The sequence below is a fragment of the Patagioenas fasciata genome, chromosome 5, assembly GCF_037038585.1.
Source record: "Patagioenas fasciata isolate bPatFas1 chromosome 5, bPatFas1.hap1, whole genome shotgun sequence".
NCBI classification, from domain to species: domain Eukaryota; kingdom Metazoa; phylum Chordata; class Aves; order Columbiformes; family Columbidae; genus Patagioenas; species Patagioenas fasciata.
The window spans coordinates 52,434,837-52,452,928 of record NC_092524.1 but is presented as its reverse complement, the minus strand read 5'-3'; the positions used below and the strand labels follow the sequence as shown (position 1 = coordinate 52,452,928).

General features: G+C 43.9%; 1 long non-coding RNA gene across 3 annotated transcripts in view; it reads left to right on the top strand.

Annotated features, from left to right (window-relative positions):
- The window catches only part of LOC139828128 (uncharacterized), a 32,124-nt gene extending 14,704 nt beyond the window's left edge, over positions 1–17,420 (top strand). For 2 of the 3 annotated variants that reach the window (XR_011739420.1, XR_011739418.1), the window contains exons 2-6: positions 8,620–8,811; positions 9,641–9,722; positions 10,048–10,203; positions 15,099–15,204; positions 17,177–17,420. This is a non-coding gene — a long non-coding RNA (uncharacterized lncRNA). Of the gene's footprint in view, positions 1–8,619; positions 8,812–9,640; positions 9,743–10,047; positions 10,204–15,098; positions 15,205–17,176 lie in introns of all 3 variants that reach the window. The other variant, XR_011739419.1, reaches the window with a different exon arrangement.
- The last annotated feature ends 672 nt before the right edge of the window (positions 17,421–18,092 follow it).

Genomic DNA, 18,092 nt, shown 5'->3' with positions numbered 1-18,092 from the left:
AAGTGATCCAAATCCTTTTTGACTTCATTGACGTTAGTGAACTTCAAGTGAAGATACTAGATTGTGTGGTCAGGCTAGTGGCCTCCCCAAACCTGTCCACAGAATTAAAGCCACTAGTAACTAGGTTAAGATATTTTCATTCCTTTATTTTTTTTCAAAAGCCTTGATGTTGTCATCTCAACCCAAACAGTGCCTGCCCAGTGTGGTAGCCTGACAGCTTCAATTTCAAGCCTTGCTTCTTTTGCTTTGAGCTTCTTGGAAGTATATTGGAGAGGAGATTGCATGGCTGCTGCCCACTGGAACCAGCACAGTAATAGGACAGGTGTTTCATGAGGCCACTTTATGAATAACTGCATCAATACATTCTGCTATAATGAAGGCTCAGGCAATAAAAGAACAAGAGGAAGCACACTGCACAATACAGGAGTCAAATGAAATTCAAGGTGGAAAGCACAAAACCACATCTTATGTTGGGATGTAGGATTGCCTGTTTCCTCATCATATTTGACACTTTGTTAGGAAGGGTCCATTTTTGTGTCCTAACTCCATCACATCCCCTAGGAAAGACCAAACGTCTTGCCAGGTGAGTGTAGGCTAGCAGAGGGAGTTGTGGCTTGGGTAAAAGTGGGCTGGATTGGAAAATTCAGAAAAAGTTGCTCCTGCTGTTCTCAGGCCCCATGTGTGTGCCTCTCTAGGCAGCATGTATGACTTGCAGTGCAGATCCCTGCTGCCAGCCCTGGTTTTGTGCTCTGAGGGTGATGAGACAGTGTTGGTACTTTCCTAATCATGAGCACCAGGTCTGGAGCAGAGTGAAGACTGAGCTAGCAAGCAGCCGGAGAGCTAGTGTTAGGCTGCTGGGGTGGCTACAATGACTGTTTTGCATTGAAGCATGAACTGGAGCATCACAGTGGGGAGCTGGGAGGGGACTGTGGATGGAGAGAGACAGAAGGGAACTGAGGTATCTGGTCTGGAGGTTGTGGGCAGACAGCTGGATGTGCACATCCTTCTGTGGGTCACTGATGGCCAAGTCAGAGGATTTAAAAGGAAGATTAAGGTGAAGCCTCAGGCTCAATATTTCCTCTATTAAATTTGTGAACTGGCTCTTCTTATCTCTGTTGTTTAAGTAACTAAGTGCCCATGTTCTGTGCTGGAGTCAGAAGGGCCATGTGAGTCCAGACTTATTTCTTTCTTGTCATGTTTAGAAGCAGCAACAACAGGAGCACTTGGCCTCAAACTGGTAGTGCCATGGCTAAGTATCTCTGCTCCCCTGAGAGGGACTTGCAAGTATTTGATCCATCAGACAGACAAGTTGCAACGAGAAGGTAAAACCCCCCAGGATACTGAATTGCTCTGAAAGCCTGCGGAGACCTTGTGCCTGAACGTGCATGTAAAGCAGGGTAATGCTGCAGTCTCCATGGCAGCATCTCAAAATTGTACAGTAATATTTTGAAATGTAATATAGATTCTATTTTTTCAGTCTTAACCCATCAAATCAGTTTTACTATAAATATCCACACTATCCAGTCCCTGAAAGAAGAACTAAAGCTGACAGTTATTTTAAGGTTGCCCAACCAAAGACCTAAAAATGCAGTTTATATTCCCTCCCAAAACACACTCCTTCAATTGGGAGAACAGATTTATTCTGATTTTGATTTTAGGCAAGCAAAATCAAGGAAATATCAAGGTTATGGGAGGAAGGTGATCTGTACTTCCTTATACATCTATAATATGGCAGCCTTCATTTGCCCAGCATCTGAAAACACTAGGGCTTTGTAGATAGGTAGACAGACATGGTTCTTACCATGAGTAGCTACACTATAGATCAACTACAACTATTGTATAAAGGAAGGGAAAAAATAGATACAATAGCCTAGGTTAGAGTGAAGCATTAAGTTCCTTTAATAAACTTTCGCTCAGAGGCTCTGAGCAGTGCCCTTTGCAGCCACCAAACAAGACACCATATAAACATCTTGTGAGTTAAGTTACCCATGCATTGTAATGAGCTGGCAGACCCTCCAAGAGTTTTACCCTGTCCAGCTATCTCAGTTTTGCTGTCTGACAGATGCAGACAGGCCCCACCTCCCCCAAGGTGGTCGGCTTTGGCCCCAAAGCTTTGTATCAGCAGTAGCCTGACTTCCTGAGCTCGGTACCCACCCAGGCTGGGTTAGCTGAAATTCCTTCTCCAGCTGAGAATGTCCGGCTCTAGACCTCAGTGGAGTCTTCAGAGAGGGCAGAACTGGTGGAACTAGAATTTTCCAGTCCTTGCTTTCCTTACCTGCATGAGCTTGTGGGAATAGTCTCTGTGAGTGCCCATGTGTATGGGTGGAGAAATAGTTACCAGAGAACAGGAAGCTGAAAAGAGGCAGCTTCACACTGAAACGTAATGTGTGAAAGCCTCCCAAGATCTGATAAGCCCTGGAGACTTGTGGTACTGTTGAATCCACAAGAACCAATAAACTCAGGACATGAAAAGGCTGCTGAATCTGCCCAAGGCCACCAGCACACACCAGCATCCACCATGGTGTATAACAGACCACATCCAAGAAGGTGGTGGCTGCTAATGCAGACAACAACTACAGGCTTAAATACACACCTGGTGAAACAAGGGACCACAAGGGCTCTGCTGAAACAAATAGTGCCTTGGTACCAGCCCCCAGGTCTGAGGAACCAGCTGGGATCAGCCCCCCAGCAGTTGCTCCAAGCAGGAAGCCAGGAGTGTGTGTGCATACTCAAGGCAGTAATTGAATGTACTCTGTGCTGATTGTCTGGTCTACATAATAACATCTGTATTCCATTCAAAATAACATCTTCGTTAAGAAAAAGTGTTCTGATGAATATCAGTTGTGATCTGTGTCTCCACCTGACTTTATCCTCTGTTTGGGAAATGCACAATAATCTTACAAGAGCTGCTGAAAAGTTATCAGTGGAAAACATGCCCTTATTCTTCTGTGTGAAATGTAATTATTATGCAAAGAGCTGTAACTCATTTTGAAGTTATCTGCAATTGTGGTGTAGCTCTACAGATGCTGTTAGGTCTGAAACATTTTTCTTAATCATTGTAGACCAGGTTTTCTAACCCTACTGCTATTGTTGCCCCTGTGTGCAGGCCATGTGGATATCTGCACCCTGGACTGCTCTTGCAGATTGGATGCTTTGAAACCCGAATGAGAAAAGCCTTGGACAAGACATGAAGTGGTGTCCACCATAAATACCAGAAGCCCAGTCTTTTTCTCTGACAGAAAGCAATGAGCTACAATCTATCAGTCAGGCATGACAGCTCTGACTCATGCTAGAAGCACTAATTAAAAAAAAAAAACAACATATATATATACATATACTCATACTCTTAGCAAGTTATATATTGTCCTCTGTAGTAGCAGATACATTGCGGCCAGCATTTCTTTAGAAAATGAGAGTATTATATTCTTTCCAATACCTGCAGCAACATTCAGGTGTTGCTAGCAGCTTTGCTGCTAATTATTCTTACAACCAAAGTGAAATGAAATAAAGAAATAGAGCATGAGATAATTACAAGGTGCTGAGAATGTCAGATAAATAAGACAATAATCAATAAACAAATATTTCTAACAACGGTTTCTGTGGAAACTGGAGGCTCTGATGATGAAATGGAGATACCAGCTCAGTGACTCAGGTGCTGTGCCTGAGCCAAAGATCTGCTGAGTACTCACCACTTGTTCCCAGGGCAGTCAGTGCTTGTAGGATTATGCCCATTTGCGGAGTGATGCATTGGAATGCTTGCAATTAAATGAGGAAGATGGGTTTGGTAAATGCTTATCTATATGACATGTTGGGATTCATCTGGTATGAGGCTTCAGCCGTCTCTGGATAAAATGTAGCATCTGAATAAGAAAGGACAAGAAATTATACAATAGTTTGAAGACAGCATGGGACTCATTACCCTAAGTCAGGAACCCAGTGCCAGTTGTGATGCCCAAGGGGATTCCCTTTGGCCTCTAGCTGCTCTTGCAAAGGTTGAGGAATCTCCCAGAGGTCTCATGTTACATCTGCTAGCCCTGTGCAGATGTTTCAGCTGCCTTGTGTGTGTAGTCAACATACACTGAGCAAAACTAAATGCCAGTGGTCATTTTTTGGTCAAGTATTTTCCCATCACACCCACAGTCCTACTGGTTTGCACGCGGTCACTCCTTTGGCCTTGTGTGTCAGTCTCCTGCAGCTCTCAGGTGCTCAGTGCAAGTCTGAAATTGCTCCATCATTATCCCTCTGGTAGCTCAGAGAGCCCCAGAAGAAACCTGTGTGCCCAAGCTCTGTACAAGAGTAACAGCCTGCTCCACCTCCACCAGCCGTGGTGCAGACAGCAGGAACGCCTCTGGGCAATTAGGGCTCGCTCGCCTGCCTCTTGTCTGTGTCCACATAGCTGCCCCTTGCAGCTGCCACCATCACCTTCGTGTCTGTGGTTGCTTTGTAAATACAAGGTCCCTTTCCCTTCCAGGGTGGATTTGACTTGGGAAGGTCCTCCCAAGGTTGAGTTTTATCTGTGTTTCTGTCCCCCTCCTTTAGCATCCAGTGCCGATCCCTGCTGTGACACAGAGCCCGGGCTCTGCCCGTCTCCAAGCCACCAGCACCACCTCCCCAGGCTGCAGGCAAGGACACCATGGGGCTGCAATGCCAGCCTGGGCTGAAAGGTGAAGGACAGCCTGAGAACATGGAGGTCACCCACAGAAACTTGTGGGCAATACAGGTGATAACCAGCAGCATTGGCTGATAACTTCTGCCTGAGGAGGAGGAGGAGGAGGAAGAAAGCTCATATTATTGCATCTAAATACAAGCCAAATGCTCACCCACAGTCATTTTCAGGCAGAAAATTTAGGTGTGGTCTTCAGTTGTTTCTATTTGTACCACAGATTGTGAATACATTACCCAGCTTGTCCCGTTTTTCAGCTGTGACTGCGTATGTTTTCTGCACAGGTTCCTCCCTTTGCAGAGGCTCCCAGTGCAGGTGTTATTCTCCCCAAAACGTGAGCTGATCAGGACTTACAGTCACGTGCCTAATGATGGAAAAAGTGAGGCATGTTAGAAAGTGGGAAGGTCACAGTTTCAAAACCAACTCTCTATCCCTCCTGCTTCTTATAAGCTCTCTTTTTAAAATAATTCTCTACAGGGGCTCATGCTACCTTGTTATTTATACAGCATCTGGTATTATCAAATACAAATGTGGAATTCTTGGCATTACTGTTGTATAAATACTTTTTTAAAATGTTCTTGATTTAGGAGAAATGAGATTATTTCTATTTATGTTCCAAGATCATTTCATTGACATTTTGGATAATTAAAGTACATATAGTGGAATCACAGGAATGCATCCAGGCAAGTTTAAACAATGATTAATTAGGAAAAAAAAAAATATGCATTTCTATATAGAACATGAAAAAAATGTGCAAAGAGCAAAGATGTTTCACAGCTCCAGAATTAATTACAAGTACATATTTTTCCTTAATCTTTGAGTCAATCTGGAGCATTAACATGGTCAGTCGGAAAATTCAGTTGATCAAAGCAAACCTTAGCTGCCAGTTTAACGTTAAAAACTGAAACACGGTGTGTTGCTTTAAAATTAGCAGACGCACCCTTGAGGTAAATACAAAATGCCACAGTTTCATACAGGACTGAATTGAATATGATAATAACATGAAATGCACTGCAGAAAAACATAAATAACAATAAAACCATCAAAATAATTTTCTAAAATGTGCTGCCTATTTCATGTTTATACATATTTTAGAGAGAGATTTATTGCTCGCAAAGGAAAAGCTGTGAAAATATATTCAGGCTTTTAGATGTTAAAAGCACTGCGGAGAATTCAAGGGAGACAAATACGTGCTTTTTCAGTCAGGGAGCGTGGCTTTTCTAACGTATGATTTAGGAGCCTTGGAGAACTGTTTATTTTTGGGCAAGTCAAGGACTGACTCATGTAGAGTCACTTTTTATTCTACTGTACTCCACTTCTCCCTGGGCAGATACCAGGACCTGCAGGACTCTGTTTTCTGGCTGCGGCTGCTCACTGCATGTTCCCCCTCGTTACACAACCCAGCCCCAGCCCCACAGTATAAGGTGTCACCCACTGCGGCAGTCAGTGGAGAGCAGCCTGTTCCATTGGGGTTGCTAAATAATTCATGGTGCCTAAATGCCACAAGTCCTCATTTCCAGACACGAGCGATTTCAAGTGACTCCTCTGGGCACGTTGTGGCGGCAGCATCGGTGCAGGCGCAGCCCCCGCATCCCTGTGCCCTCTCTGCTGAGCAGGGAGTGAGGAGCTGGCACTCTCTCCATCTGTCCTCCTCCCTCCCCACCACAACGACCCTCCTTCCCTTTGCAAAACCTCTGACACCTCATGAGCACCCATCTCTGCTGTCTTGCAGCTACTGCCAAGTACCTGTGCTGGCCTGGGGAGGGGGAGCAGCTTCATACCCACAGCGCCATGGGCAGCGTAAGAAATTCCTCTTGCTTCCAGATCCGTACAGGCTTTCCTGGTGAAATTAATGAATGCGCAATGGCCTCAAGTTTCCTACAGATCCAGGGCTTCTGGCTCAAGTGGGCTTTGCATTTTCGGTGTGCATGGTCCTGGACCGGGCTTTGGACTCCGGGAGCAGCCTGGAGAGAATTGGCTCTATTTGGATTTCCATGTCTCTGGTGGCAATGCAGCATTTAAGCATTAGTTTGTTCTGCATTAATTTGCACAGGAGGCAAACACAGAGGTCAGACTCTGCCACATTGAATCATGAGGGCCTCTTAGTTCTGCCTGCCTGCTGATCAAGGTTAATGAGAGCTGGCAAGCTCCAGAGGCCCAGATACACTGATTGCTTTAAAATCTTTCAAAGGCCACATTGACTATCATGAGTAGAATCAACTGTGCTGATCTCACTGGAGTTATGTTTGCTTGCCCCAGTTGTCAGTTTATCTATTAAAGAAATTAACCTGCTGCTGAAATAAACCATCTTTCTTAGGTCAATATTTATTTAAGCTGAAATTACCCTGAAATGGGGATTGAAAGTATTTGAATAAATAAACTGATAGAACATCTGCCTGAATTGTAGTTTCCATGTTGCACTTTCAATGTATGCAGTGCAAAGGAAGTTTTAAAATTGAATGAAATGTCATTCTTGTGTGGCTGACACCAGACACACCTGTGACATGAGGACTGAAGACATGAGTTGCCATTTCACACTAGAGATGTTGCAATAAAATCTATCATTAAACAGAATTCTTACTGCATCAAATAAGTCTACATAGCACCTTCACTTTGGCTCAGAGAGGCAGCCCTGTGCTTCACCCTGAGCTGACCTTCTCAAGTCTGCATTACGGAGCTGCAGCCCGAGGCCTGTGCTCTCACAAGAATGAAGGCAGCATTCAAGTTCAAGATCACAGCCCCATGACCATTGCCTATGTCCTACACACTTGGAAGTCACAAGCCCCTAAGCTCTTGCTACTAGAATTCTTGGTGTTCTGCTATTGCCCATGCCTGAAATAGTGTCCTTATTGCATGGCTGGACATCTCTATGATTATCTTGCATCTGCACTTTGATCAGAAATCAGAATCTCTTCAGCTTAATCACACAGTCACCATGCAAGCATAGCTAGCACAGGTAAGTGCTGTCCTGAGTTCAGAATAAAATTCAAATGTGATTTCATTTCAAACCAGTAGTGGTGCTGCTGAGGGAAGAATGGGGAAAGATCCATCCACTTTTTCTAGAGACTGTAAAGATGAATTCGGTATTGTCTATGCTTTAAAAGAGTAAGTCTGCTGCTCATTCTGAAAAAGATGGAGCAAATGTTGAAATCCAAAGTGGGTACTGAGCTTTGAATACCGAATTTACACAGGGACCAGCCTCAGATTACAGAAAAATGCCGGCATTCAGGGGTGAAAACAGGATTTCTGACACCTCTTTTCAACATTTCTGCCTTAGAGGACTCCCTCCTCAGCCTGCTGTCTGGCAGGAATCCTGTTTGGAGGTGGTTCAAAGCCACAGCACACCCCAGCAGAGCCCATCTATGTTAAAGCCAGTCAGGTCCTTCATCCAGAAGATGGAGAAAGTAGCAGCAAAAATACTGAGTGGAGTTCCCAACATAGAGCCCAAGGGCCAGCCACCCTCATCCTGACACCAAGGCAGGGTGTGGGGATAATCCTCTGGGCTACATGAGGCTACGAGGTGCATTTTCACCTGCTGAGCGGAAGTGGCAGCACCCAGTGCTGGCAGAGCGGTGATGCTCTGGGGAGGGGGTTCGTGCCGCTGGGTTAGCTGCTCAGCATCAGCACACCCCACCAGCCTGGACACTGGGCTGCCTTTTGGCTATCAAATAGTGATCTGAAAGAAGACACATGTAACCCAAACTATCTCACAGCCCAGCATTCATAGACTTTGCCATCACAGCAAAGGCTCTGTGGGGATGTTTCGTTAACGAGAGCTCGTGTGGGAGAGAAGAGGATAGCACTCTGAACTCAGTGCTAATGCTTTTGGTCAAGTATAATCCAGACGAAGGTCTTTTCAGCAGAGTTCAGTGGAGGACTAGCTGAGTGTGCTGGTTCTGAGGACACTAATACAATTGTGTGATTAATTTATGTCTGTGCTTTTGTTTGCTTTGAAGGCTGCTTTCAGTGGAGACAGGCAGCATAATACAGTCAGTCACTCCTACAGTGCTCAGTGTCCTCTGACAGAGACAAGTGCTGGCCCCTGCGAGCCGTCTCCTTCACAGCAAGGATGAGTCACTGCCCAAGGGTGAACACGGAACGCTGTGATGACACTCGCCATTGAAAGACAGTGAGGTGGAACAAACAAGGTAATTTCTTAATAAATATTTATTTCAAGGAAACATATCGAGCTTAATCCTTCTTCCACTGGTGTTAATGAACGTTTTGCATTGACAAAAGGTACTGCAGCATTTGTAATATATGTTGACATCTGTGGATGAAAGGTACTAAATAATAGCTAAGGATTATATATTCCTCACTGGGAACATGACCTAACCCGCTCGATAGATTAATAAACATATTATTATTTTAAGTATTGTAAACTGCTTCTGACGCTTCATGCTTAAATTTGATATGCTGACAAAAGGAAGCTGAGGGTTTGGTTTATTTTATTTCATTCTATCAAAATTTCATACTGGGAAGTCTTGCTTGAAATATCTCCAAGTGCTTTCAGTTTTAAGCCATTAAAACTCCAAACAGAAACAAATATTTCAGCTCTGTTTCACAGCTACAGAAATTGAAGTATGCAAAAAGTCCCTGAGACTTTAATGTCATGGGATCTGTGAACTGAAGGCCACACCCTGACCATTACAAAGACACAGGAAGAAGTATTAGAACATTCTCATCATATAAGAACCTAAAAATAGTCTCACAGAAAGAAAGGTATCTTCCTGGTGTAAAAATGTCAGAAAGTAGATGTTCTTTGGCTTTAGATATTTAATATTGACAAAGAAAATTTACCATGCAGTCATTGTGGCATATCTTATATTGTACCCTAAATCTCACTGTGAAAGCTACACGTGTGGAAAAGCCCAGATGAGTTTCCCTGCTGTGTAGGATACACCTACCTGTCTCTGGGCATTTCACTGTTAATTTCTCAAAGCTTCTTAAAAAAGTTTTTCTCATTTCTCCTCTCAGCTGAGTTTGCCATTGGAGACGCTGCCTGGCATCACCAGCAGGTGCTGGAGCCTGTCCTCACACTCCAGGCCCAATGCTGCAGGTCTGCTAAGTGCCACTGTAGTTAAGTCAGACACCTTTATTTCTCTCTTCTTTTTTTTTAGAGCACTGAATTTATTTTAAGCATTTGTACAGTGGTCCTCACTGTGACACCAGAGAATTTTTAAATACTAAACTTGATCTCAAAACTGAAATGTCTAGAACCTGAAAGTGATATCTAGTGATAACACAAACTTGAAATCTGTTTTCAAGCATTAGACTGCATGGTGCATAAATGACTGGTGTTTGCTACTAAATGCTAGACAGCCTAATATGGAGTATTTATAGTAAATTGCAAAATATATAATGGAAGTGGTTCTGTTTTCCAGGTGCAGCCTACACCCTTCCTGCAAAGGAAACCCAAAGAAATAACTAAAAGTGAAATTAGTTATCACCAGGCAACTTCTAGTCCTCCCGGCTTAGTCTGGTATGGTATTTTCTGAACTTCCAGCAACTCCACAGTTATTCTTCTGGACTTGGAAAAAGTAAGGATTAAAAGATCACTTTTCAGTGGATGACAGTTTCCTTCAGACCTGAAGAAGGGTGGTTTTTGTTTTGTTTTGTTTTGTTTTTTTTCCTTCAAATATAGTGATTTGTACCTGAAAGAGTTTAGCATCCCGCCTGCTGTTTCTGGAGCCCTGATCTGCACAGACTATTTGGATATCTGTGCCATAAGATGCTGAGTTTTTTAAAGGCTTTTTTCATGATGGTGTTGTACACATTGGATGTCCAAGTAAATTTAGTGATATTTCTTGCCATCATGTTTTCTGTTCCACCTGAAAATTGTTACTGTTTTCCTGTGAGAATGAGTTTTGGCATGATTGTGCTCTCTATCACTATGTGTCTCGGTATGCCTTCCAATTTCAGTGACATTTGGCAGAGAGGTAATGGTCTGAAGGAGATGATGTTTTCACAATTTTTATAAACACAGGTGGTTCTCTGCAGGAGGCCGACTCTGAGTGCATTGTCTAGGAAGGAGCTGGTCTGGGAATCTCACTCGCTATTAGACAGCAGAGGATTCAAGTGATAAAGTCTTTTTATATAGGCCAATCATAGATAAAACTCAAGAATTTATACCTTTTTCTATACAAAAACAATCACCTCAGAAAAAATATCCTTGGGAAATCAGGTCTGCCTAGTCCTGGTGCTCAAGGATCTCCTTGTTCCCTGCCTTTTTGAAATGTTTTATCCACTTAGATGACTCATGGGGACACAGACTGTCTCTTAATAGATGTCGGTACCTGGCACAGTGAGTACCAGTCTCAGCTGAGTCAAGGGCTCTTCCACAGCCTTGGCCATTATGTGCTAATGGAGCCTGCTTGCTATGAAGCAATAACACTCAGATCAATCAGGTCGATCACTCTCTTCGTTTTCTTCTCCTAGATACAGATAATGGAGATTCTGCCTTTCATTATTTCTCCAGTATAAGTAAGAAGAATTATTTATTACCACAGGAAATGAAAAAGCCTAAGATGAGAATGAAATTCATTTCAGCATAGTGGAGACTTTGATTCTTCTTTAAGTCTCTCATGCTGGAGACTTAATGCTCAAAGAAGGGGTGAAGTCAGTGTCATGGGCTGGCAGTTCTACTTTGTACCACATTTGCTTGGAGGTAAGGGAGTACAAAAAAAAACAAGAATGGAAGAAAACCAGGCATCTCTCTGTTCTCTCGTTACAGGAGAGGGTCATGCATTCCCAAATGCACGTTGTCCTTATTCCAGCATCGTGGTCATTGGTGTCAAAAGCTTTTCTTGTCAAATCTTTTTGTGTGTGTACAAAGAGTGTCTGGCCGCTGGAGCAGCATTCGCAGCCACTGTCGCAAGCAGCACAGCTGAGGATGCCTCCTGGAGGTCATGGCCTCTGGGTTGCTGCAGACAGCCCAGGCCCTGCTGCTGGGGTGTTTCTTAGCTTTTAAACATCTACTCAGGCTGGCGTAGGGTATTTCTCTCTGAAGACAAATACAGAAGAGAGCAGTGCTTCCCTCCTCATGGCACAGCAGCTAGTGTGCAACTTGCTTCCCTGCCTCATGTTCTCTTTCTCCCTTTCCAAAATAACTACAGGCAGAAAGCAATTACTAATGCATTATTGTTGATAGGATGATCTCTGTGCTACTGACCTTTTCCCAGTCCTGGGAGACCAAACAGGCCTTTTGTCTCCTGCTTAGCTGCCAAATGCAACATCTGCTTGTGTGAGACCAGTCTCTCATCACTAGCCAATGATCCTCCTTCACCATTATTCATAAAATCATAGAATCATAGAATGGTTTGTGTTGGAAGGGACCTTAAAGCTCATCTAGTTTCAATCCACCTGCCATGGGCAGGGACAACTTCCACCAGACCACGTTGCTCAAAGCTCCGTCCAACATGGCCTGAAACGCTTCCAGTGATGGGGCATCCACAGTTTCTCTGGGCAGCCTGTGTGAGTGCCTCTTCACCCTCATGGCGAAGAATTTCTCCTTTATATCAAATCTAAATCTACCGTCTTCCAGTTTAAAGCCATTACCTCTTGTCCTATCACTACACGTCCTTGCAAAATGTCCCTCTCCAGCTTTCTTGTAGGCCCCTCTTAGCTACTTGAAGGCTATAAGCAGGTGTCCCTGGAGCCTTGTCTTCTCCAGACTAAACAACCCCAATTCTCTCATCATTTTTTCATAGGAGAGGTGCTCCAGCCCTCTGATTATCTTCGCTGCCCTCCTCTGGACTTTCTCTGGCAGGTCCATGTCCTTCTTTGGCTGGAAACCCCAGATTTGGACACAGGACTCCAGGTGGGGTCTCACGAGAGCAGAGTAGAGGGGCAGAATCACCTCCCTTGACATGCTTGTCATGCTTCTTTTCACACAGCCCAGGACAGGGTTTGCTTTCTGGGCTGCAAGTGCATATTGTCAGGTCATGTTGAGCTTCTCATCAACCAACATCCCCATGTCCTTCTCCTCTGGGCTGTTCTCTATCCATTCTCTGCCCAGACTGTCTTTTGTGCTTGGGATTGCCCTGACTCATGTGCAGGGTCTTGCACTTGGCCTTGTTGAACTTCGTGAATCACACAGGCCCACCTCTCCAGCCTGTCAAGGTCCCTCTGGATGCCATCCCTTCCCTCCAGCATGTTGACCATCCCACACATCTCGGTGTCATTGGCGAAACTGCTGAGGGTGCGCTCAGTCCCACTGTCCATGTTGTACTGCCTCTCTTTCCCTCAGTTTCCCTCCTCCATGTCCACTCCTCTCTGAGCAGCTCCTTTCCCCACCCAGGACCCAGCTGGTCTCTCCTCACATGTGCTCCAGCTCTCCCCTTCTCAGTCCAGCCACATGTCCCCCCAGGCTGGTGCTCAGCGTGGTGGTTGCTGTGACCTTTCAAGAGCATGTAGAGCCGTGTGTGCCATGAAAACATGCTCCCTCCACGCCTTGGCACAGCCTCTCCTGAACTTCTGACCCTTGCTCAGGCTCTGCAGCTCCCCTGAAGGAACCATGGCCAGGTTATAGCCGGGGTTTAGTTACCAGGGGCTGCAGACTGCCAGGGAACACAATGTTGCAGCTCTGATTACACATACCTGGGAGAAAAATACTCTTAAGGCAGCAGCTGCCATTTTCTTCTTGTTTGCATTTGTTTTCCAGGCTGTTTTTCCTCGTCTTTGATGTGCAGGGTTTTTTTTCTATTTTTTGTTTCAAATCGCTGCTCGGGACCCAGCTGTGAAAAGCTACATCCCTTGTAGTGACACAGCGTAGTGCTCCCGGAGCTGCGTAAGTCCCTGTTATGGGAGAAGGAAGGAGGAGTACGGAGAGGGGTGGCAGCAATCTCCAAAGGGAGAGTGGGGAGGAGGCAGAAACAGCAAGTCCACTTGTCTAAATTGGAGACTTAATGAAAGAAATTATGCCTTCCCTGATTCCAGGCAGCAGAAGAAAAATCCCTCCCCAGTTAAAGACTGCACAGGATACCATTTGCTGCTTTTTTCTTACTGGCAATTAAATAAAAGTGGCTTTTCAATGAGCTCCAGTGCGACCTTCAATTGCTCTTATCAATGCTTTGCTTTTCTTATTTTCAGCACATCATTCTCCTATTGCAGTTGTGAGCTAAACAATTTATAAACTCCAAAGCCTTGCTTAGAAAACATTTTCAAAAGGGTTATCCTTTCACATAATTTATTTGTAATACGATAGTTATCAGCTCCTGCCACCTTATTGTATCAGTCTCAACTTCCCTTCTCAATTCCAGCTCTTAAATGTATGTTCCACCATTTCTTGCACCCTTTAACAATGTCCATGTTATTTAAGTGAAAAATAGTTAAGTAATGGATGGTGTGCTCTAAAATATGCTGCACTGAGTGTGCTCATACTGCAGAAGGGTTCGTTAAATGGCAAAAGGGCCACCCTTCAGCCATTACTTTCCTTATCTACAGCAGTCTCACTTAGGAAACAAAAACTGGACAGCTATTTCTCTAGTTTTACCTTGTTTTGAATTTGATCATAAGTTTGAGCTGCTCCTCACATCATCTCAAGCAAACTTCTGAAGTTTTGGTGTGCTCCCTTTTATCCTCTTCTCCCCATTCCTTCTCACTCTTTAACCAGTGCACTCATGGGGAGGCAGAAGCCCAGATAAGGTGCCCCTCTGTGGCAAAGTCCTTGATGTAGACCAAACTGATAGACAGAACTTGTGGTTTCTTCCTCTCCAATCTATATCCTTCCTGCAAGCAACCAGTTTGAGTACGTCTGCCAATAACAGAAACCTTTTTTAATTGCTTCTTGGACTCTGGCACTGCTTTGCTTAAAACCCATTCCTTCTTAGCTGTTGTAGATGCTGCCAGGTGCCCTTGGGTGTGACTTTATTCTGCCCTTCAGGTCCTACCCCTTTTTTCTATCTGTACCTGGAACATTGCTGAAGAAGAAGAGTTGGCCTCCTTGCTCTGTGGAAATAGAAGTGGAGAGGCTCAGCAACTCCCGAGGTTGTTTAAGTTGCCTCTGTCTGAGTGGCCTGGATGGAGAAAAGGTAACAGCAACAAGCATGCTGCAGAATTTGCTTCAGGAATGCCCTTAGTGAGTGCATTTTTGTGAGGAAGGCTAAACCCAAGGAAGTACACACACGCTTCTCACCGGGGTTTAAAGCCTGGGTGGCCACCAGCTTCCCCTGTTCTGTGCCAGGCACAGCGAGCCATAGTGCCCACAGGCTCAATGGAATCTTAGTTTTACCCTGGGGCTGCCATTTGCCCTCAATGAGAGAACAATTCAGATTTCATTTGAAGCCAAATCCACAGGATGTTTCTTGCTGTTGCAGAAAAGACAGAGAGCTCCAGAATATCTAGAATAACATAGATTCAAAGTGCTTTATATTTGCAGTTGCTTGATTTTGGAGGTGAGGCTGACTCAAGACTTTCTGTGCTTCACTTGGCAAAGTTCACCAGCTTTTCCCAGCTGGGCTGTGCCTCATGCCTCAGCCTCCGAGTATTCGAATATTCGTCTGCTTCCCTCCAGACGTGTGACCCCACAATGCAGATTACAGGTAGGATATATTTTTATTTGTTTCTTTTTTTACCTGGTAAAATATTTTCCATTTGTACAGTTCGGTGTTATCTAAACAGTTACTGTCTTTCTGTGTCATTTTGAAACACGGGTTGATTCTGCAGACAGTGCAGCACACAGCATTCAATGTTTAAACTTTCTATTCAGCTACATCCAGACACCATGGCCTTGAAACAAATGTGTTACATCACAGTAATAACCCACTGCAGAAAAATAAGACTGTTTCTAGTTACTGGATTTAACAGATTATGTTCACAAAGTAGATATTTGATTATTTTCATTTCTTGTCATATCCTATTCTGTTTAAAACTTGATATCCTATTTTTTAACAGAACAGGTGCCACAACTGTAATGACTGAGACAAAATATCTCATTATAAAAAGAGTTTGCAACTTATTGTCAACTTTCATAAGACAATTTGCAGACAGAGCAGGAAAGTGCAGTCAGGTTCAGGAACCTGATGAAGAATACAGAGAAACGTTAAATAAATTATTAGTTATGCATTATTAAAAATAACATTCACACTCCTATAGCTCCTCTCAGACAATGAACTCAAAGACATTTATAATTAATTTCACAACGACATGTAAGTGAAGGGACTATGCCACGTTGTTTTTATGAGTAAAGAGCTGAGACATTGAGAAGTGAAGTGTTTAAAGTCATGTAGACCCCCCTGAATAGCAGCAGGGAGTTTTTCCTGAAGCGCACTCCACCAGGTAACTAAGGTGGGCAGGCATCCTGAATGGTTTTCCAGGTTTTAGGTTCCTGGATCTGGGACCGTCTGTCTGTCCTGGATTTGGCTGGAGTCTGGCCCAATGAGGTCATCAGATCTGCACACTGAGACACTGACCCAGCATCCCTAACCCTGTGGGATATGGGCTGTTCAACTCATCATCCCAGAACCTGGAGTCACCAAAAACGCATCTCACAGCGCAACGCTGTGACAGGGCGCTGAGGGCTCCTGTCACTGTTATTGAAGCCTGAAACATTGTAATGCTGCACAGAAGAGGAAAAAACCAGCTACAACTCACAAATGCTGGTTTATCTCATGGATGGGGGAGCTGGGACTGGAAACCATAATACCACGTGCTGGCAGGAGGCAGCAGGGCAGTGCTTGTCCGACCTGCTGACATGCAGTGAGGAAACCATTCCTCTGCTGCTGAGCCCGATGACAAAATGGAACTCCTACCCCAAATAATTTTCTAACATAGCATATTCCAAAAAAAACCAAAACCAAAGCAATGACATTTGCTGGCACGCTGACAATAACATAAACATAACGCAGAAACACAACCGAGTATTTCATCAGAGCTGAAGTCACGTGCACAGCCCGGATTACTTCCACTGTTGTAGACAGTGTTGCAGAGAGTGCTGTGGGAGGCAGTATTTTGGGAAACGGCATGGTTAGAGAACCTGAGCTCTGTCAACCCAGGAGAGTGTGAGTTGCCCTCCTTTCCCCAGCGCTGCTTGGGTTTGCAAATGGCTGGTGTTTCTTCTTCCCAGCTCCCAGCCTTATTTTATTACTCATTGGAAACTGAGTCAAATTGCACTACACCTGTGGTATCCTAAGATGGTGTTCCTTATCACGCAAAGACAATCTCTTTGTGAAACAACACATCTAAATATTTCCTTACATTACCACCCTTGCCCAGGTGAAGGTATCTGCTGTACCTGCTCACTGTGCCACACAGTGAAGTCCTGAAGGCAGAAAATTATATTTTTGGTTCTGTTCTTTAAATGTGCATCTTTTTTCCCCTCCTTCTAAAATTCTATTTATTATCTAGTCATGTTTCAGAGAGGCAATGAATTTCTGCATTTAAAACCCTTCCCCAAAAAGTGTTGGGCTTTCTTGGTAAAGAGACAGGTAGGAAGAACCCATTCCATTTCAAATCCCTGAAAATAAAGCTCCTGGCACATTATTGTTGCTTCCTCTTGATTTGCCTTTATTTAAGGTGTTCCAGGGGTTTGTTGCATCTGTATCTGGCAAGAGATACGTGCAAGATGCCTCCAGTATTGGGCTGTGAAAGGTCCAGAGAGTGCCAGGGAAGAGGACAATCATGACGAGCACCCACCTCCTCCTGGGGTTGGTGGGCTTCCTCCAGGACGTGCAATTTGGATGGTGAAAACAGGTGATGTGCTATTCAGATATTACCAGGACTCCAGCAGCTGATGGATGAAAAAACAAAGTGATTCTCATGAGGATTTGTGTATTTTGTGATCGTGAACTTTATCTGCACTAAATATTTGGTTTCCATCCTCAAAGCACCATCCTTTTCATAGGAAATATTATGTTAGCCCTTGTCCTGCAGCCTTCTACTGACTTAGGGGATAAATACGCTGCAAGGATTGCTCATAAAATCGGCTATATGAGGATTTAATGAATATTGGGATCTTCTTAATCTGGTGAATAGCTGACTTTTACCTGTGTGTTTGTGGAAGAGCATGAAGAGAGGAAATCTGTGCTGAGCAATTGCCTTATTAATAATTTATTTGACATAAAACTATTTTGTATCTATCTTGACAAAAATCTCTTATCCCTATGAAAGCAGAAGTTCCTGAGGCAGTGCAGTTAGCCTCTAGAGTAATAAGCTTTTTTCTTACCTTCTTTTCTCATTTTTGAATAACAATCTTGTTTATTCTATTAGACTTCATCATTAATCACTTGTTAGGAGTTTTCTGACTCTACCAGCAATTATTTTACCATAAAGCACTATGCATTTCCAGACTGAAGAGTAGACTACATATTCCTCAATTTGTAATTAAAAATATATCAAGAAAACATTTATGTTTTTGTGAATAAACATAATGGATGTAGGATCTGAACAACAGATTGATGTACAGGTTTGGGATTTTATTGCATTTTTACCA